Genomic DNA, 22,624 nt, shown 5'->3' with positions numbered 1-22,624 from the left:
TAATTAAGTCAATTTACAGTACAAAAGGATATTCTCTGTTAATGATAAGGGCAATAGGTACTTTAATAGACATGTTAAGTCCAGGAAAATATATTTGACACCTCTAGAGTAATACAAGTTTCCATAGCACCGTGTCCTTCCAAGATTTCGTTACAGGAATGTTTTTAAGTTGAAGCAAGAATATAGGTAAACGGCAACAAATGTTTTAGTCATTATCAAGTTTATAACAATCCGGTCACGAGCTTGCTCGATCACCAGATATTTGTATTTATTTGAGATACCAAGTAAAATACGTCTTTAAGAGCAAGGCCATGGTTCACAGACTGACCGTACAAAGCCTGCGACTGAGAACCGCAAACACCCGATGGCCTCAATCTCGCTTTTATTTCGTTATGGCTCTTTGTGTTCCATTGTTATAATATTTGTAAAGTCTAATAAAGTAAGCCATATCTTTGTGGTAGTAGTCTGTGATTTCTCATTAACAATGTTTCATATTTGAGGCCGTTAGTGCAAATCGCTGATAGCATATTTTTAATTTTTTTACGAGAATTAAGAATAATGTTTTCAGTTTTATGCGTAAGTATGTATAACTTAATGTTCTACAACCTAAAAAGGCTTGGATTCATCTAAACATGGAATGTTATCGACAACAATCAGACTATTTTTTAAATTCTTGATTTGTAACTATTAAGTTTAGTAAGCGCCACTTGCACCATCCCACTAACCCGGTTAAACCATTAACCCAGTGTCAAATTGTAGAGGTAACCACGGTAACTCCAGGTTTAACCGGATAACCCCGGGTTAGTGACATGACGCAAGTGGCCCTAAGTATTTAAAAAGGGAAAATACAAATAATTGATTTATATAGCTAATAATTTACCTTCTTTAAATAATTTGGAATGCAATTAAGTAAATACTATGCTACTCATAATAACTTCACTAAACCGTAAGCTCCAATCCTCAATAAAAACCCGTCAGTCTTTAACCAAAAAACTTAATTCCATAAACACAACAGAATGTACTAGAATTCGTCGTGTAACATTGATTATTGTCAGTGCGCATTAATAAATGCCTGTCGATCGCAATGCGTAACTCGGCGAACGCCTCACAAACCGCGGGGGTAATGAACAGTGACAGGTATGGCACGTCAGTGACCGGCGCCGTTGAGCCACAGCTGTCAAATTAGGCACATTGTTGTTGGAAAAGTTGACAGTTGTGGTATCCATAATTGGATAGGGCTGACAGTCATGGGTACTAGCCTAGTTAAAAAAAGCTGTCTTAACTTTTTCCAACGTCGAGTTGAAACTAACGGCCCGATTCGATGAATGAGATACGATAACAATAAGTTCTGGTTTAGATAAGTTCTCATTTAGCTATCGTTTGTATCATCATTTAGATGATTCATTTAGATGTCGTATAATTGACAGATACGATTCACTAATGTCACTTTGACGTTAGAAATATCGTAGATAGATCTTATTGGGACCACAGCGGAATCGAAATAAACGTCAATTTAGACATGTCATTCAGTTATCGATCTTTTAGAGATATTTCCAAGATCTTAAACGTGTCTTAATCATTCTTCGCATCGGGCTGTAAGGCTTTGTTGAAATTAGGCCCAGTTTCCTTAAATTCGCAACAATATTTTTTCTTTATTAGAATAGATACCATAGGAATTTACGTTAATATTGGTAGGCGCTTAGATACGGTTTCTATTTTATACTTTATTTTTAAATAAAATCCATATAAAAGTCACACCGCTTTTATAATGTATGCTGTTCTTGTGTTTAAATTATCTGTTTGTTTTTTTCTCCTTCTATTCTTGTATGTCTGTGTGTATTATATGATTTTTATTTACCACTAACTTCTACGTTCTGCGCATGTGTTATGTTTGTACACGTAACGGGATCGTACTAGCAGTCATAGTGCAAATCCAGTGGCATGAATAATTATCGAAGGTTGTACCGTGTTACGTAACCGTTACGAAGGTAACGGTGGCGATGTAACGGGCCCGTAACCCGGGTTTTTCTGTCACCGCGTTCGTGCTCTGTTTCATGTTGGGTGCGCAGAGTGCCAGAGGGCCTACCGCTAACATCGAAAAATCGAAAGACGTTATCTGTCTCTCTTTCGTTCGAATATGTAAGAATGATAGAGGCAGACAACGATTTTCGATTATTCGATGTTGGCGGCAGGTTCCTCAGATATTTGGCTAAAGATTAAGTCTTATATATTCGATGCGTCGTTAGTCATCGATCAGATCACACCAGAAGTAACAACAAATGATAGAAAAACGGGTAAACTAGTATACGTTAAAGCTAACCAAAAATTGCTGGACAATGAACGACTATTTTACTATATTCTACTGACAAAATCGCGACAACGATTAAATTATAGTACGTATTAAATGGCGATAACGTCTCAAACTGACATATTATTCCGCTGTTTTGGGAGGGTCAGGTAGTCATACCGGATCGTAATATGCACGTTATAGTGGGATTTCTCGCCATTTTCCATAGCTGTTTGATTTGGTCAGTCCATTGCATAGGTAGCCGTTTACGCGGTCTAGTTCCGTTTGCTCTATCCTGCACCACTAGACGCTCTATGGAGTCATTGTTTCGCCTTAGTTGTGTGTTGGGAAGCCTTTCAGCAACGTAAAAAATATAGCATTGTAGTAGGAATCTAAACCCAATAAGGAATTACCATGCCGCATTGACACTGGAAATAGATCAGGCCGCACACGATTAGCATAATTTCCAATAGGCGTCAGAAGAAACAACCTTCCGTCCGCATTCTCGTATAATGTGAACCATTCATAGCAATAAAGCATTCTGCCACGCCTTTTCTGTGTTAGTAAGAGTGAGCCACAAACATGCATATAATTTAGACACATAATACCTGTCCTAGTATGCAAGTATACGTATAATAAACTATTGCAGATATAGAAGATTTTTTTGAACTAAAATTTCTTAGTCTGTTTGAAGGCATAAAATAGGATCCAAATAAGACAAGGGCTTCCATAGAAATCCCACCGGCTTGCCTTATTTTCAGTTAGCAGAGCACTTTTCCTACATTTGTAATTAATTAATTTTAATGTATAAAGAAATCTTTTACAATTTGTTTAGGTAAAAACATTTTACTTATACGAGTACGTAATGTTTCATAAAATTATTTAAGTATAATTCTTGTAAATGTTCGATCCTTATAACAAATGCATACTACAATAATTGAAACAAATCGCTTGATAAATATTAGAATTACAGATTCAAGTCAAGAATCAAGAGTAATTATGGAAAGCACCAATCAAATTATCATTTCTAATGACAGTAATTAATGGCCAAGAAAATTAGTTATCTAGTCGACGCAAAATTACTACAAAGAAGAAAAACATAGTGAAAAAGCCGGCTGAAAACTTATTCATTCATAGCAATGTGTCAGGCGAGCAACGCACACGCGCACGGTGGTTCTACAGATTTTCAAGTATGTAAGTTGTATAAAACACCTAATTAGAAGTGATTACCAAATTTACTGGTAGATATCGCTGTACGTATCGCCTACCGTTCGTGAGATACGTACGACATCGTAGGATACCTAAGATATTAGAATAATGTTTGTTTTTAGAGAGAGAGGATTTGTCTGGAGTTTAGTTCAGCCAAATAAGCCAAATTGTATTAACTTACTTCTGTTTATAAATTAAACAAGGTGTTTGATTGGAGCTTTCCCTTCGAAACCAATTTTGTGTGTTTTGTATTTGTCTTTATAATGTTCCATCGACATCTAAATGGGCCGTTTTTTTATTCGTTTACATAAGCTAAGCATAAGCATAAGCTGGTTTGAAGAGCTCGTCATACTGGGCAGGATAAATACAAAAATACCATACTTTTATGTAACTCAGTGCAAGAACGAGTAAAAAGGACAAACGGTCAAATTTCGTACAGAAAAAGAAAGTCTATCTACCTGTTCACCAAATATTATAGAAATTTAGCGAAAGAAACATTAAACAAACAAACATCGACCCAATTAAAACTACTTTTCTCCACTGGTGCGGGGATACGCACTTTCCGTGCCTATGACGAAAATGGAAAGGGCCATATGTACTGTAAAACGTTGTACGATATACGTGCTAATAGGTCTTCGGTCGTGTTGTAATCACCACTCGTTGCGAATTTCCTATTTTCCGCACTTGTATCGTAAATAACTATTACTATTACCTACCCTATCTACAGGCCTACCTTAAGGTACTTTATTACTATTGTAAGATTTAACATCCCAGATTCCTTGTTAAGATAGGAAATAAAGAAACACAAAATGATTTTAACATCTGTTTATGTAAGATTATCAAAGCTGATTGTTTCAAAACACGATTGCATAAGTAGTAAAATATATAATATAGTTCGTGTCATCCACGATAACGCGCACATTATGGAAGGTAGAGGCAAGGAATAGAATCTCCATAGGCAAACTATTGCAAAAGTGTCCAGCTGTCAGCTATAAATAATAGTTCCAAATCTCTCCAGAGTAGCGCTAGAGTAGCTAAGAACCTAGGCGTTATTGACGGAGAGAAGTGCGCTGTCTATGATTAAATTTTTTCTCAAGTATTCTAGGTATTGTAGCGCTACCTATTTATGGTTTTTTGTCGGACACTTTCTGGTATATGGAGATTCTGTTCCTTAACTCTACCTTCCATAGCGTAGCATGTTAGTGACATAACAATACGAGTCAATGCACGCGCCTTCATGAATGACACGATCTATGTATAAATATACATAAGTGAACTCTTACTAAACTAAAAACCAAGATACCTTAGTATTGCTCAGTCAACAAGGAAAGCCACAATTCAGTCCCATGCTATTCCACTTTGACATTTTATTTCCAACAATGACGATTACATTAATGTTATAACGTTCATTACAAACCAATCTGTAAAAGTGAATCTCCAACAACCATATAAATTATAGATGAATCATGTACGCAGAAACACCCGCCACTTTTTACCCGTTCTTCAAACGAAAGTCGGAAACGAGCGGAACACCGCTTAATTACCTTTATATCATGGATGCGAACATACGTACATCGACTATTATGTTTTTATCGTGTGTTCGATGCAAATTCCTTTTACTAATACGGATATTAGAGTTTGATTTTCATCACGCTGCAATGAGTTACTTTTTTCAGTGAATTATTACGACAGCATGACGTTTTAATATGTGCCTAATTATTAAGAGGATAATGGATCACCATTTCTCTATACAAACGTAGTCCTCATTTTCCTCTCTGGATATTGACATTATGGATAATATTCTACGCAATTTGATGTATTTTAACTATAGCTATGCCCCTTCGTTTGACTTTCCGATTTAATATATTAATTATTATTCTTTCCGGTCCCATATTGGGATACCCTCCTACAATCTAGGAGAGATTTAAATCTTCTCGGATCAGAGGTGTAGCGTTAGAGCCGGTGGCGTAGCTTTATTTGACGTTCATAAGCGCATTGTAGTATACCTTATCTTTATAAATAAACTATCATTATCTTTATTAGAAAAGTTAGGAGCGAAAACAATTCCATACATTATTTTAAATTCACCTTAATCAAAATGAAGGGGTATATAGCTGTGGTTTGTTTACATCAAATTGTCTAAAAATGTATTCTACCTATAATGTTAATATCCAATAACGAAAATAAGGACTACATATGAACGGAAAAGCGTTCTCGCGCTTTTCGTCGTAAACAAATAATTAAATCGATATCATATCTGTTCCTGCGGCCGATTATTTTTTAACATACAGGGAAGTTAGGAGGGCCTGCCGCGAACCACGTTCGACGTGTTACCTCCCTGTCAAGCTTATGTACGAATTTACAAGTGCGACAAAGAAGCAACACATCGAACGTAGTTCGAGGTAGGCCCTCTGATATGGTTTTCTTATCAAATTGTTAAATCATACTCGACTTCATGCTATTCGGAAATTAGTACAGCTTGTTTTTCATTACCATCACGCAGCAATAAGTTACTTTCTTCGCTGAATTTGCATACCGACGATGCAAATTCAGTAGGATGTAAATTATGCACTGAAGCATTATTGATGAAATCGATGTCATAATTGACTTTCGTTTCATTTATGCATTGAATACTGAAACGATGCAAATTGTTTATCACTGGTAATGACTTGTTTACATTACATAAATCTTAAGTGCGTTTCATAAAACAATGCATATTGCCTGGGTTTTTAGTACTTGTTATGATTAGAGTAAAATAAAAATAATAAATAAAATTACTTATGTCAATAAAAAAGACTACAAAAAATCGCTGAGACTGTATACTTTAGCATACTCTGTCTGCATGTTAGTTCTTCACACTTAAACCACTGAACCGATTTAAATAATATTTGGTATGCAGATAGTGAGTCCAGAGGAAAAAATGGATATATGTTATCATGGAATTGATTATTCTACGCAGTCAAAATCGCAGGCAGAATCTATTTACGAATAAAATATAAACATACAAGTAATATAAAAAAAAACTTAACATTACATTACGTGCTTTCTACGCAATCTTATTGATCACCAACCAAAACTATCGGACCTCTTCCTTACATTTACCTTTAATATACCTCAAGTACCAAACAACTTTGGTATTACTGTAACCTAACCTAACCAGAATACTAAGACCCCCAAGCCTTTATACTTCTATAACATCACGTTTCAACGTACATTGGACGTTTATTTAGCTATCAATATTTATATAATGCGCGTTATAAATTATATTGTATTACGGGCAGTCATCGTTATCGTGTTGTATCGTATAATTCAGTGTTCAGGCAATAAAATGATATAACTTCCGTTAGATGTGACGTCACTTCCTCCTGAGCTTTCGAAGTTTCATCTAGAGACGCACCCTGGCTTTCTTAAAGAGTATAAAACGAGGTTTTATGTTCGGATGCTGTAATTAGATTTGTGTGTATGTATTCTAATCTTAAAAATATAGGTAAGGTAAGGTTTATAAATACATATCTCAAAAGTTCTTCCGCAAATATTACATCAGGATTTCAAGTGATCTTCGTAATCTTCTTTAAAAAGCTGTTTTCTTATAATAAAGTTTCTTTTCTCTCTGACATAAACAGCTCATTGCCATATGTCACACGATATATCATACCCATGTGCACTCCGCCGCGGTAATAAGATTACGTGTGTTCAATGAAGACACGCAATTTTTTTATTTCATTACCTTTAATGGCATTGTTTTCATTTTAATGATTGTTTCCATAAGTAGATACTCTTCATATTTATTATAGAATTAAAACTGAACAATGAAGATAAAGGGTTAGATAAGCGGTTTGTTTGCAAAATATCAAAGAGCGATATTTACCAGAATTGTGATTTTCGTCTCTCCTGTCGACTGTTAAAAAGACCTGAAACAAAAATAATACAATTTAGTATACTAAATAAATAATATTAATCAAATTTGGTTTTCAGGAACTTATTGAATATCATCATGATCAGTCTACATAATTTAGTATATAATATGTCGCACCGTAAAGGCACAGGTCTCCTCCACGAGAGCATGTGGACTTGGTTCAGTAGATATAAATTCGATAAACTTTTTGGTATGAGGTTCTGTAAACACAACCCCTGGTTTAGGAAGCTCGGCTACCAATGCTTAGAATTTTATAAAATTATGTAAGTTGTTTTTGAAATAACTACCTAACTACAAGGTGATAATACCTATAACCATCTGTCGATGAAGCAGGTCCATCTAGGTGGCCTCCTAAACCGTCTCCATCAGCTAGCCCTTACGATGAAAATTGCTATATCAGACAACAATGCACCTTTCCCTATCACAATAAGACCTTATACGAACACAATTTATAGGTTCAATGGCTGAAAACTGGTATCGTTATCGCGGGTTCATTGACCTCGATAAGGGCATTAGCATACAAACTCTTCCTGGTGCATTCCCATGTGTTATGCGAGTGTGAGTCGAGCCCTCAATTTACCAGTGTAAAGTGGCCTTCATGATATAATTCGCCATGCTCCACATACATAAAAAGTTCAATATAAAGCGAATAGAGAAATGTTACGACCATAGGACGACATGTCCATCAAACACTTCAAATTTAAACATTAACTCATATGATGACCGGTCTGGCCCAGTAGCCCTGCCTATGAAGCCGATGGTTCCGAGTTCGAATCCCTGTAAGGGCATTTATTTGTGTTATGACACAGAGATTTGTTCCTGAGTCATGGCTGTTTTCTATGTTTTTATTTATCTATGTATATTATCTGTATCTGTATGTAAATCGTCGCCTAGTAACAAGCCCTACCCACAAGCTTTGCTAGTTTGGGGCTAGGTCGATCTGTGTTAGAATGTCCCCAATTAAAAAAAAAGTATATTACAGACCCGGATTCTGACTTTAAAATTTGTTGCAGTTTTGATCTTATTTTCACATGACCTTGGAGATAGTTCACGCTGTTTGTTGCGCATGCGGAATGAAGTGAAATACCTGTACTGAGTAGCGTGCCTATCACCAAGATGATCGTCAAGATAAACAATAGTCAAATTATAATCAACTTCAAGGATTATAAGCAACTTGAATTTAGCATCATTGCTTGCAGCCAGAATAGGAATAACTATACTCTGGCAAAGCCAATCTGTCAGCGGAAAAACGCGTGGAATTCAAATATTCTATAGGAGGATAAATATACGCGCCTACGTTTTTAAAAAAATCGCCTTTTTCTACTGACGAACGTTCAAACGAACTAGCCCAAGTTCGCAGCGACGAGAATAACACCGGCTAGATGCAGTGCAATTAAATTAAATTTTCACTACGTTTTAATGTACGATAAACCTAAGGTTATATTATTGCTTGTTAGTTGGAAAACTGCAACGGAAATTGTAAAAGTAGATTTGAAATGGAACTAGAAAATATTATATAAGTACATACAATTGAATACCGTCGATTTTTTTCCACTTGTAATCATTTGAACTTATTTGGATCCAGATTATGTCATTGCATAACATTGCATTCTATTGATAGTGTGAGTAGTGTATATATCTAGTTAGTTCAAGGTTTTTAAATTAAAAAATATATGCCAAAAATGCCTTACATCATTTTGGAAAAGAGCTGATACTCTTCAAACTGCTGGATCAGATTTTATCATTTTTATCAAACATAGCTAAGAACCGACGCAAATAAACTTACTTTCACGTATAAAACCCGCATTGAAATCGGTCCATCCAGACAGAGCTACGATGCCACAGACAGACAGATATTGGTGTGAAACTTATAACACCTTTTTTGCGTCGATTTGGTCAATTTTGGTTACTTCGTAAGCATTAAGCTTAAGCTTAAGTTTTTGTGTTGTCTTAATGTGCCATGTCTGTGTGTGTGTGTGTGTTTAAGTTATTTGTAAATTCTATGTCACTAACCCCGATTAATTTTAAGATTCGTTGTACTGTACTAACACTAATGGATCTCCCTAGATTCGATACAAAAAAATAATAATTAGCGTAGTTTGATAGTTATCTATTCAGAAAATTGTCCTGACTAAGGGCGTCGCTAGCTGCTCCTCCGGGCTAGCAGGGAGAGGGGAGAGGGGCCCTGCTCCTCCATCCCCACATTTTTAATTTTTTTTTTTAATATACCACAATTTATTACAATCATTCTTACCTCTGAAGCATGCACGTTACGCCAAATCATAAGTTAATTGTTTAACCGTGTTTTACTCACCTTAATCATTAATCTCAAATTGCATATTTTCTACCATGACCGTCAAAATTGACCTCGATTGTAAGTAGTTTTATAAACAACTATTACGCCTCATCGGCTCAATAATTAACGAAACTTTATGGTAATTTGATAATTTTATACCTATTTAACTGTTTATTTTTTTTTTATAAAATCCAACATGTATTATCGCCATCATGCATACATGAAAACCTAAAATTAGGGTCCATGCGACGTAGGATTGTAGCATCCTTATGCGAATCATACCTACGAAGAAACACTAAAGCTGTCTCTTCTGTTCCGCGAAAATATTGGGGGCTGGGGGACTGCTGGACCTAATTTCGGCTGGTCTTGTGACCGCGGCCGGCAAAAAGTCCCAATCTGTCGCTTGTCATAAGGACGGGATTTGCTTGTATCTTTATACGAATACCCTGTTAAGGCATCCTTATGACAAACGACAAAGTGGCACGTTTTGCCGGCCTGGTCACATATGAGGGCATTTATTTCACCAATTTTTTTTACTTTCGACAACAGAATAGACTAAAGAACTTAAATAATCCTCTTAAGAATTGTTTGCCTATGATACTATGATTAGAGTGTGTATTCTTATTAAATTTGTATGCCAATAGGCACGACATAGTGATACCAAAATATTTATGTAACATCTGTCATCTTGTAATCTACCTATGTTGTACAAATAAATCTTTGAAGTCCCTTGGACGGGAAATTTCGATCTAGAGTTCTAAAGAGTCCGTCTAAGTTAACCTGGCACCCATTAGAACTAAGTGAGGGAGTGGATTTGATATTAAGGTGTAGTAAGCTCGTGTTCTTCTCTCTCTCACTGAGCGCAAGCGAGAGCGAGATGGAAGGGCGTGCCCGGGAGCGCGGATATAAATAAATAAAATAAAACCATGCGCTCACGCATGATATTGCAAATTTTTAGAAATCATTTTCATATAGCTTTTGTGAAAAAAATAAAATAATTTTTTAAAGTGGATTCTAGACTTATGTTCGTGATTTGTTTAAATCGAGCGAAAATCAAAAACTAAGGATTCGAATCGCTGAAGTCCCTAGAGAAAGACCTCAAAATTGCTAATTAAATAAAGCAGCCGTATTATGATCCAAAAAAACGCTACGACTTTTTTAAATCCGTATTCTAAACCCACTGCTGTCGAGGACCCGCGTGATATCGCCTTTTTATACAAACGTAGTCCTCATTTTCCTCGAGTATTAACATGATTGTAAATATTTCGATACAATTTGTTTTATATCAACGACGGCTATGCCCTGCATTAGATTTTTTTTGATTTTTTTATTATTATAGGAGTTACAATCATTTAAAGTTTTGTATGAAGTCTGTTATTTGTTTGTAATTTTTATAATAATAATAAAAAAAAGTCAAACGTATGAGAATAGCTATGGTTAATATACATCAAATTACTTAAAAATATTATCCATAATGTAGACGAAAATAGGGTCTACGTTTGTATGGAGAATCGGTCGTCCTCTTTCCTCTTAATGACATTCCACACTTTGTTATTGCAAATGCCTTGTAGAAAGCTTGTTCCGACTATGTACCTGTGCTTATGTTCACCCATTTTTATCACTACAGCCCACGCCTATCGAACGTTGTGAAATTCTCACAAAACTGTTGATCGCGTGTGTACGGACAGCACGACAAGTTTTCTAACTCACAAAAAATTACAAGACGCAACACAATTCTAGCTTCTCTCTAGATAATTGACCTGATTATATTGATTACATGAGTTATTATGGTATTGTTAATTTTTTAAATAAAAATATCGTATTTTCTACTGTTTACTTAATACGATGTTTCGGGTCACGTAAGTACAGACGTATGAATGTTACATATGCAATACCCGGATGTTTCTGTATTCTGTATTTCGGGATTTCTAGAGACTAACGGTTTTAGTACCTTTATGTAAAGTAAATATTAGCCTGTAATGTCATACTGCTGGACAAACGCCTTCCTCTTTTTGTCCCACGGCTCTCTGTTTATAGCATTAGGCTTTTTTGGAAGACGTCAACATTATGCCGCCATCTCCTTCGAGGTCTGCTGTGACGCCGCACTATAGGTATGCGGTATCTTTTTTGCCCACAAGTCGTTTGGCATACGGCAGATGTGTCTGGCCCAATCTACTAAAATTTTAAATAAAACTTAGTTGAGATATTTATTTGGCAGCATCGTCATATCTATGACAGCAGAGACATAGCAAAATAAGAAGTTTTATAAAGGTTATATTCTTTGAAAAGATCAAGACGTATAATTGGCACGGCGATATTAATATCTACATATAGGTATTTTTCTCACAGATTCTCTCAAATCACAGTTTTTTTTGCAGGTCCTTGCTCACTGTACACAAAATAGTTACAATTTGTGCACAAGCCGCACGCAAGAGCGTAGGCATGTCATGCTCGCAAGTGGTCCAAGGTTCGACGCCCGCCGATCAATGGAACGTGATATCCAACATACAACACTTAATTACCTTAATTTGAGCGTGAATAACTTTAATGATAACTATAGATACATGTACAACTTGTAATGGGAGGACAAACAGATTAATTTGATTAAAGGTGTTTTTATGGCATTTAATTGACATTGATTTGAAATCAAGACCCGCGGTAGCGTATCCAGCCAAGTTCATTAGACGTTTATACTATCAAAGATTTTGTATTATTAAGGTCCTGTTTCACAATGTCCAAGTAAAGTCCTGGATAAGCTACTTGCCACGTATCTGATGAATAAAGTCATCGTTGGCGTTTAACAATCTTCAAATAAGCTTAACTGGTAGATGAAGTGCTAAGTTTTGTATGAATTTTTATCTGGCAGTTATTTTATTTGTTACTTAGCTATCCGATACCTGGACATTGTGAAACATGCCCTTAGCCTAAGGCGAGCAGAATTGAAGCGGATGCATTTTTTTAGACAGGTATGAAAGGCTAGATTTTACTTTTATATGGTTGTTGTTATTGTTATGTGAAAGTTATACATGTTAATTTATTTACTATTACATGTATAAGAAAATGTATTTATGCGCCTAATTCTCGTAGCCGCGTCTCAGTTAAATTAAATAGATGGCATGCGAAATGATTTTTAATAAAACGTGAAAGGCGCCATCAGTGTCATAATAGAAGCATAACGATGACTTTTCACCGGTATACATCCAATGCGCGCTAGCCATCGGGCATCTGAAGAAGATATTTAGGATGCAACGCAATAGAAAACATTCACTTTGATAACCTGTGATGATATCCGTTCGTTGTACGTACGGCGTATGGCGAAAGTAATTCCGGCTTTGGTGTCATTTTCGCGAATCATCCGATTCAAAGCATTTCATATTAATAAACTTATTATGTTTTAAATTTTCGCACGGAAAAGTCCTGGGGTATTTTGATTTGAATTTTATTTGGCGTAATCAAAAAAGCTTTAGACTGGTTTATTAATGTATGAATCTTTAGGTAGGTAGGTATTTTAAGCTCAAGATTTTTATTGAAGTATTCCCTCAAATGTGTAACCATTTTACATACTAGAAATAGATGAAAATCATATCAAGATTGTGGCATAAGTATGTAACAAATAACTCGTTGTAGACTGTTTTTCTATGGAAGAAATGAGCGTTCCATAATATTTCCTATAGGCAGTAAGTACTTCATAGTTTAAAACAAAACAATAGTAAATAGTATATTTTGCTTTTTATCGTTTTCTTAACAAAAACACTTTCCTTATTGCATCATTGTGTGATAATTGCATTCTAATAACACACCACCCAATATTCACGTAAACGTTCCCAAGAAACTAGAAATTAAATTACAGTCAACGCCTTTTGTTAGTCGAAGAGAACAAATTACACCTCACGAAGTATTTATTATAAAGGTACCCAGACAAAGGTATTAAAGACAGTATTTTATCTCCATACAGGAAGGACGTGTAATGTAATCGACCACAACTTCGTAGTTATTTTCAAACTTTTAAGGTGACATTCGAATGGCATTTGCTGGGTCAAAATTCGTTTCGTTGTCTTATTTAGTCCCCAAAAAATGTGGCGGTGTGCAGTTGAGATGAAATTGAGTTCTCACTCGTCTTTTTTTATTACGTACAGAAATACAAGCGTGACTGCATCATTACTGTTGCGATCTTACTCTGTAGTCTGTGGCGTTGACGCGGGCGCAGCAGTCATTGTCAATTGCCAAATGAGAGACGGATCTGATCGCAGTTGACATCCCAATGTAACCTTTAAATTAGACTACATCTGTAGTGTAGGGCTACAGTAAATCTACAGGATGCATAAGATGGCTTAAGTTTAATAGGCGGGATGGTTTAATCTTAATGCCCTAGAAAGCGGAAGTGCAGTCTCTATTATGCCCCAAATTGTGACAAAGTGACATTGTTACACCAGTTGCGAGTAAAAGAATCGAATCCCGCCTTAGGGACTTTAAGACATTTATACACCTAATAACAGTCAGCTTACGGATCCGAAGAACGATCCCATAACGAATCAGAGTCGTTCGTGTGTTAAATTTGTAACAAATAATTGATAGGATTCTTTGTATTGCGTTCTGCACGCGCGGGCGCCGCGATCGTGTGCACCAGGGCTTACGCAAATGCCGGTAAAAGTACATCCGATTAAATAGATACGCTCTTAATAATACGTCAATCTGTCTGAGCACTACCTCACTGACATTGCCATTAACTCCTGAATATCAAGAAACAGTGTTTAGGTTGATGGCCTAGTGGCTGAGACTAAAATAAAAGTAAGTACCCAATTCTAAATGTCACAAAAATTACAATGAAAGAGACTGTAAATAGTTACAACAGCCAGTTACTCGTATATGCCTTTCGAGTTCGCAAAACAATTAAATGTAGTAACTTACTTGGTGTGGCTTGTATGTGGGTATGTCGGTAATGCTTTCTAACATCGATTTTTTTCGTTTAACTATTAAGACACATTTAAGTAGAGTCAGACCGAGCTGTGATTTTGATAGCCCAAGCTGTGCAATTATTAAGTAAACATCATAATTTCATAAAACTTTGACGTTTAAACAACAACAAACAACAATTAACAATTTATGTTAATTTATGTTTGTTTTTGTTTAAACAATTCATGGCAGGAAACCGCGCTGGATCGGGACAGGTGGCGTTCTCTCGTTTCGGAAGCCAAGATTCTTTTTGGATCGCTGAGCCAAAGCAGTCAGTCCGTCAGTTGACGTTTAAAAAAAACACTGCACTGCCTGGGCTGTCAAAATCGCTGCCAACTTATCTTGGCCTGACTCTATACCTATTAGATTCTTTCTTGTTTCTACAAAACATGGCTATTCATATTATTTTAACAGACAGTAATAAACAACAGGTTTTTAATATTTTAGGCACGTATATGTAAGTATTAAATATCATTTTTCTCAACTAGATAAGACTGAGGCAATGAGTGTTACTAGTAATTTTCTCTTAAATGTGATATCTAAAGTAATTCTACCGCCATTCTCTCCGTAGTTGGAAATAGAAAAGTCACTCAAGCAACCTTATCGAATTCAAGGTCCGTGTGGCAACTTCCTAGGCTCGATCGCGGCGTCGCACCGACTGCTTCATCACAAATGGACCAGTTTTCTGCACCATTGCTACAACCGTAAGTGATAAAGTGATAACTTTGGGAACAAATCAAATTACTTTATTAAATATCTCCGACCTCCGCTACTGGCGGGTTTGGTCAAGAAAAAGTTGTTTAGGATAGATATGTTATCCTTTTCAGGTTTAAGCTGTGATATCATAGACTGTAAATGATGTAGGAAAATCAGATTCACATGAAATTTATTGCATGAGAATCACTAATAGCATTACGTTCATAGAAGGAAAAAAACTATATATTTCCTTCAAAATGTATGGAAATGTTATAGCGTCATTTTCCCCTATCTGTGTCGCTACAGCTCGTAATTCTGAGTATGAAAATCCAAAAAGTACCCAAGTTATAAAATATGGATACATTTTTTTTAGAACGTTCCTTTACATCTTAATTGAGTTATAAACGCGCTACAAGAATCGCTGGTCTTTATCTGATGAAATTTTGACTTATAGGTATAAAAATTTAACTAATTTAGGCTTATACATTATTTATGAATAAGGGCGTTAGACTAAGGTTAGTTGTCATTAATATCCGTATCGAGTCATATTGGTGGCCTGTCTACTGTAGGAAACAATGTTTTGTGAATTAAATTTGCGCGAGGGCGTGGCTAGTTCAATAAAACACTTAACTAAGAGGAAACAACGATTACTATCCAATCGTCGAATATCCTTGATAAACAAGTAAGAATGCGGAATAATAATTGCTTTGGAGATCCATACACGCAAACAATTATTTTTATCCTACGTTGGTGGCAAATAGGCATAATGGCAATAGGCCGTAGTCTATAGAAACCTGTAACTCCAGATTACATGCTCGTTGACAACTCTTTAAAAACCTGCACAATCCTTTTTTAATCACATTCGAGAAAACCCCATGAGAAATTATTCAGTAGAATTACCAAGTTGCATTACTATTGCGGCGTCGTTGTTGTCGCCGCTGTATCTGTCCACTTCCTTGATAAAATGACTGACGGAATGAGTCATAATTGTGGCAGTAATGTGGCGGCAAATGTCACTCATTTAGTCACGCGACGCAACAGTATTGCAGCTGCGGTTGACAACCGAACGACACTTGTAGTCAACTTAGTTCAGTAGGGTGACCGATGACCATACACCGCACTCAAGGAGGCATTTTGCGGGCACGTCAGTTAGTAACGTTTGCAAATAAATTAATACATTTTCGATTGTCAAAGTAAGATATTTGTACTTAAATACATATAAACACCCATGACTCAGAAACAAATATCCGTGTTCATCACACAAATATATGCTCTTACCAGGATTTGAACCCGGGACCATCAGCTTCATAGGCAGGGTCACTACCCACTAGGCCAGACCGGTCGTCAAATACGACTTTATTGCCCATATATTAAGGTAGTGTATACATATTTTTGGCAAATTTTTCGTACCGATATAATCAGACGTGACTGTACCAACGTTTTTGTTCAGCGGATTCATCATAACTACCTATTTTAACAATGATATCATTATTGCAATCATGATTACATAATCACTACTATGATCTGTATAGCGATTCTACGATTACTCGATGATATAATTGCTGTGATAATAAAGACAAATGATGCACACCCAATCAATACAACTTGCGTAACGAGGTTTTAATGTATATCTACCTGAGTACTTATTATCGCACAAAAGTCGGCATTCGATTAAAAGAGCATGAATCTAAAAACAGAACTGTAATATGTTTTCTTAAGAGGTGTGTTAAGTTCTTGCAAACGCAATCGTAACTTATTTCTTATTCAGCCTTTAGGCAACTTTGTGAAATTTGAGTTCAGATTTATATTGGTTTAAGTATAACAATGTACAGTCACCTGCAAATCGCAAAAATATCGGACACGATTTTATTTGCAGAGCCATAAGAGCTTGTCACACTTTTGCGGCCTTCGAAGAGTAACATATTACTGCAGATGACTGTACCTACCTAAGCGGTAAACTTACTGTCTGTTATTCAACATGCTCCAAATTCGTGCTCTATCTCTGTTATCCCCTACGGCATGAGCAATACCCTTATAAGTGCGCGATGGAATGAGCGTAGGTAAGGTACCTATTTTTTTAGAATACAGCCCTTACATCATTACAGCCTAGTTTAAGCCTAAGTTAGTCTAATTTTAGTTGGTATTTAAATTATTCTCAATAAGACTCTAACTTCTTAAGAAGAGTTCAATTCTCGATCATCATAGCTGTTCATGAACCTGTGAGTTATGTGGTAGTTCACCGAGGACTCGACTGGCGTACGCTCGCGCAGTCAATGCAAGTACAGAGCAGGACGCTGTCATCGACCGCGCCCGTTACTCGCCAAGGTGTTGGCAAAGAGTACGCAAGCGCAGAATCGTTAAACTAACCTAACCCGTTGTCTTGGTGACTCTATCCTATTTGATTTTCCAAATCTTATTAAGTCTGACTCCTGGTTGAGTGCCTAGATTTGTTGACAACAGATACAGGTACATAAATAAGGTTTCTTAAAATTCAAGGGCCGACGCTACAAAATGAGGCAAAGCCAAGTTTTGTAAAAACCGAGAAATTTAATACCTCAATATGTACCGTTGCACATAATATTTTTTTCCAAGACAGCAGTAAAAACCTAAAATAATACTTAAATTAAAACTGAGTACAAGAGTAAACCAATTTTTATTTGTAGATCTTTGCCTAATAGTTAGCCTTTTTTATTTAAAATTTATCTATTTATTTGTACTATAGAATATGAATATTCATAACACGACTGTTTAGCAGTTGTCTTATGATCCTGTGTAGATATTTAGACTTCAGCGCCACCGTGCCTCCACGCCGCGCTATATTACACTGGTAGTCATTTAATTGCCAGATTAAAGTGCTGCAGTGGCTCCACTTTTATCGCTTGACACTATGCCCGTCACTTTCGCACTTACATATTTGTGAGAACGTGACAGGCATGGTGACAAATGATAAAGAGCCGACCATATTAGCCCAACTGGAGTAGAAAAAAATAAATAAATATTCGTTTATTCTACTAGCAGGTAAGTAGGTAGATAGGTACCTACGTAACTGCTCGTAGAGTAAACGATTTGTGCATTTTCGTAAGAAGAGAAATAATTCAACGTCTGCAATAAAATATTTTTTGCATAGACGAGGTGGTCATGAACGAACGTGATTCGGTTTAAACTGATTTTTCTCTTTCCAACTTTATCTAACAAGTAATTAATAGAGACTAGTAACTTAATTACAAGACTTCATTGTTATAAATGGCGACACAGTTTCATGTGTGGTCAAAAGCATTACAAACGGGATTTTGACAATAATTTCATAAAAAGTGACACGTTGCTATTGCGCTTTAATTTCTGTTTAATATCACAACGTTATCTAATTAAGCTCACTTACATATTCCACTACATGACTATGCTAATAAGTGGTAGTACTATCCCTACTATTATAAAATATAGTTCGTGTCATTCACGATGACGCGCAGACTTGTCAAATCTAACCTTTAATAACATGACAATACTAGCAAGGCACGCGTCTTTGTCAATGACACGATCTATAAATGTGGAAGTGACTCTCTTTGTCTGGGTGTATGTTACCTTTTCACGCTTAAACCGCTGAACCGATTTAGATGAACATTTTGTATGGAGATAGTTTGAGGAGTAGGATTTCGGATAATGTTTATAAATCATCATTATCATTTCACGCAAAAGTCACAAGTAGAAGTTTAGTTTTAATATCTGAGGGCCTACCGCGAGTACAGAAATTCGTAAATTACGAGCACCTTTTTCTGTTACTCCAATTAAGGAGTAATTAGAGTGAGAGAGAAAGATGCCCGAATTTTGCGAACTTCGGTATTCGCGGTAGGCCCTTTGATACGAGGCGCAATATTTAACAATGATACGAAGAAATTTGTATAGATTAATAAACTTTATTATTCATTAGTCTCTGTCTTTACAAACGCAACACACGTTGCGAGCTCTACGCCGAAGTGTTTTCTAATCTTATCATAGAAATATTACTACATCTGTGAAGAAACTTGTTTAATAAGAACATTTAAAACACGTACTAAAGATTTTTCTTCCGAAACGGTATAGAATAGTTGCAATCAACCGAGTCAAAATTAAAACCAAATTAATATCTTGTATCTTAGACTTTTTGTACAGTTTGGGGTTTATTTTTGTTGTCCTGGGCAAAAATGTATCGTAGGTAAGGTTAGGTTACGAGTAGAAAGAAGTTAGGTATATACGTAGTAAATGCCTTTAGGTAGGTATAGTTAAAACCATTTCCTCTAATACTTATCATTTTTAGTACTTGGTGAAAAATATCATGAATAAGGTGAGACGGGCGAAGTGCGCCATGCCGTATAAATGCGCCTATCTTTAATACATATATCGTAAACTGTTTATAAAATACTACGAGTAGTAATATTACTACTACTACTAATAACTGCAAGCTAGCAGTTTTCGATATACTAAAGGTAGGCGCACTTAGACGGCATGTCGCACTTCGCCCATTTTACCTTATCATAATTTAATATTTCATGCTTTGATAACTTTATCCGTATGACATTTAAATATAGCCGGACCACGTTAACTTTGCATGACATTTGCAATGAAAATGTGTGGCGATGTCATCATTAATGTAAAATTTCTATTAAAATATAACGTTATTAATGACATGTCTACACTTCTGTTCAAATCGGTGCAAAGTTATAGATCGTGTCATTGACGAAAACGCGTTCCTTGATTCATATTGTTATGTCATTAAAGGTTATATTTGACAAATCTGCGCGTCATCGTGGATGACGCTAATTATAGCTTACTACGATTCTGCAGGCGTATTATGGATGGGCTTATCCACGTGATAAAATGTCAGACAGTGTCATTGTCACGCTGTCACGTAGACTAATATGACCATCATATACTTACTGATTGTATTCTGTACGTAGATTTTGTCAAAAATAAATATAAATGTAGGTATCAAATTAATTAAATCATACATGTATGTATGTACATGGGTAATATAGTAACATCAAAACATCTCGTATTTGCCTTACAAATATTTTTTGTCATTATAACATATTCATCTTTTATTAATCAAAACATAAAATATATATTAGCGAACGTGCTTAAGTCATAATAAAAAAAAAAACACGTCATCACGAGCCTATTAAAAATGAAGCCATTATTAAAATTTTATTACAAATCTAAATATTTTACAAAGTTCAAGGCAACCAATTAGTTTATTTGATTTAAAAATGAGATCAATGTATTGCGTTGCGTCCCCACGTTTTCATTTTCACCATTTCAAAAATGTATTTAGTATGTATGACACCTTTATGTAGTTGTTACGTTACGATTCTGAGCAACTCATTACCTTCAATGTTTATTGCGGATCGAATCAGGTTTATGGTAATCGCACCATTTGATATAAACCGACGTACTAGAAGGCGTACTCTGATGTAATAACAGGTTATGAATTTCATCTCGCTTTGTTACGGATTATATCTGTCAGTGTCAAAGGTAAGATTTCTTCAACCAGAAGTCAATTCCGAACATTTTCCTCACGTGTGAAAGTCAACATTAGCGAATTCACCCTGTGCAAATTGCAGAGAGTAAAAGCCAGAAGGAAAAAAAAAGTCAATTTTGACACTGACAGATTATAATATGATCTTGATTTATTATGTATATTATACAAAATAAATCCAGATCAAATTCATAACCTATTATTACAATCAGAATACGGCCCTGGTCTCGTTTGCTAAGGCCAATGGCGGTTGTGAATATTTTACCAGTTACATGGGCATTACATTATGATTATTGTTTAAGACCGTGTTATCTTAAGATGATCTTGGACAAGCTTTTATCCATACAAACACAGAGTCAAACCAAGATAAGTTGGCAGCGATTTTGATAGCCCAACCTGTGCAAGTGTTAAGTAAACGTCATAATTTCAATGATGTTTGACGTTTAAAATAACACTTGCACTTTCTGGACGATCAAAATTGCTGCCAACTTGTCTTGGTCTGACTCTGGGGACTAGAGTATTTTTCTCTCTGGATATTGGCATTATGGAAAATGTTTTTACAAAATTTGATGTATATTAACCATACCTATGCCCCTTCTTTTGGCTTTTATGGATTTTTGACCATTATGAGAATTAGGAGCGAAAAACAAATTGGATACAAATTTTTTGAACTTCCTATAGAACTGAATCCTCCTTCGGAGCGACAACTTGTTATATGGAAAGAACATGGATACTTGAATTTATCGATATAGGAACTCGCTAGTACTTTCTATCTGTCATTAAATGTTGCCTTCTGAAATCCGTTGTCTGATTATGAACATCACGATACAAATAGTTATATTTTGCAAACATTTCTATATTTCATTTAGCTTCTCTTATCTAATACATTCCAGAAAGGCATGATGAAATTTCTGTGCACGCAATAATCTCATCTAACGTCCAAGCGCATCAGATCAACCAGGTCGATAGATAACTTTTACAAATACCGATGACAAAGCCGGCAAAAATGCGAAAAATGTCACTTTCATAATCTTGTCATTATCAGGATTGCATTGCTTCGTGACAGCGGTGGACCAACTGGCATAGTTTGACAGCATTCAAGTACTTCACGTTACAGATTGGACCCTTATCGCAACTTGTCCGATTTCGTAATACACGACTTGGTGAAAAATACCATGAATATCACAATTTTATATTTCATGCTTTGATAACTTCATCTGTATTGAAGTCACAGCGTGACATGTTTCGAATGCATCTGGCTTTCATCTTTAGCAGATAGACCTGAAGATTCTTCAAGTATATATTTTAATCATGTTGTTGTTTAAATTTAACACCCTTATTGTATGACAGTATGATGATTTCTTTGGTGGTCATTTCAATCAAGTCAACCAACTTATTTGGAAATAATTGATCAATGGTACCGCGATATTGCGACGAAACCCACACTGATGATCGCTAACGATTTTTTCCGCAGATGGTTCCAGCCGCTTCAAGCATCGCATGACCATCTCGCTAGTCCAACGCTGGGCCATTGTGTAGAGGAGCCATAACCATCGCATGGACATCTCCCTGGTCCAGCGCTGGGCCATCGTGTAGAGGAGCCATAACCATCGCATGGACATCTCGCTGGTCCAACGCTGGGCCATCGTGTAGAGGAGCCATAACCATCGCATGGACATCTCGCTGGTCCAACGCTGGGCCATCGTGTAGAGGAGCCATAACCATCGCATGGACATCTCGCTGGTCCAGCGCTGGGCC

The 22,624-nt window shown here is 36.0% G+C and overlaps 1 protein-coding gene across 4 annotated transcripts in view; it reads right to left on the bottom strand.

Annotated features, from left to right (window-relative positions):
• Positions 1–22,624, bottom strand: part of LOC133529162 (zinc finger CCCH domain-containing protein 13) — a 115,712-nt gene that overhangs the window by 50,353 nt on the left and 42,735 nt on the right. For all 4 annotated transcript variants that reach the window (XM_061866807.1, XM_061866808.1, XM_061866809.1 and 1 more), the window contains exon 3: positions 7,365–7,407. The gene's annotated coding sequence lies outside the window, so the exon portion shown is untranslated. The remainder of the gene's footprint in view (positions 1–7,364; positions 7,408–22,624) is intronic.

The sequence above is a fragment of the Cydia pomonella genome, chromosome 20, assembly GCF_033807575.1.
Source record: "Cydia pomonella isolate Wapato2018A chromosome 20, ilCydPomo1, whole genome shotgun sequence".
In the NCBI taxonomy this organism is placed as follows: Eukaryota; Metazoa; Arthropoda; class Insecta; order Lepidoptera; family Tortricidae; genus Cydia; species Cydia pomonella.
The sequence above is the reverse complement of the archived record's forward strand: the minus strand, read 5'-3'. Positions and strand labels throughout refer to the sequence as shown.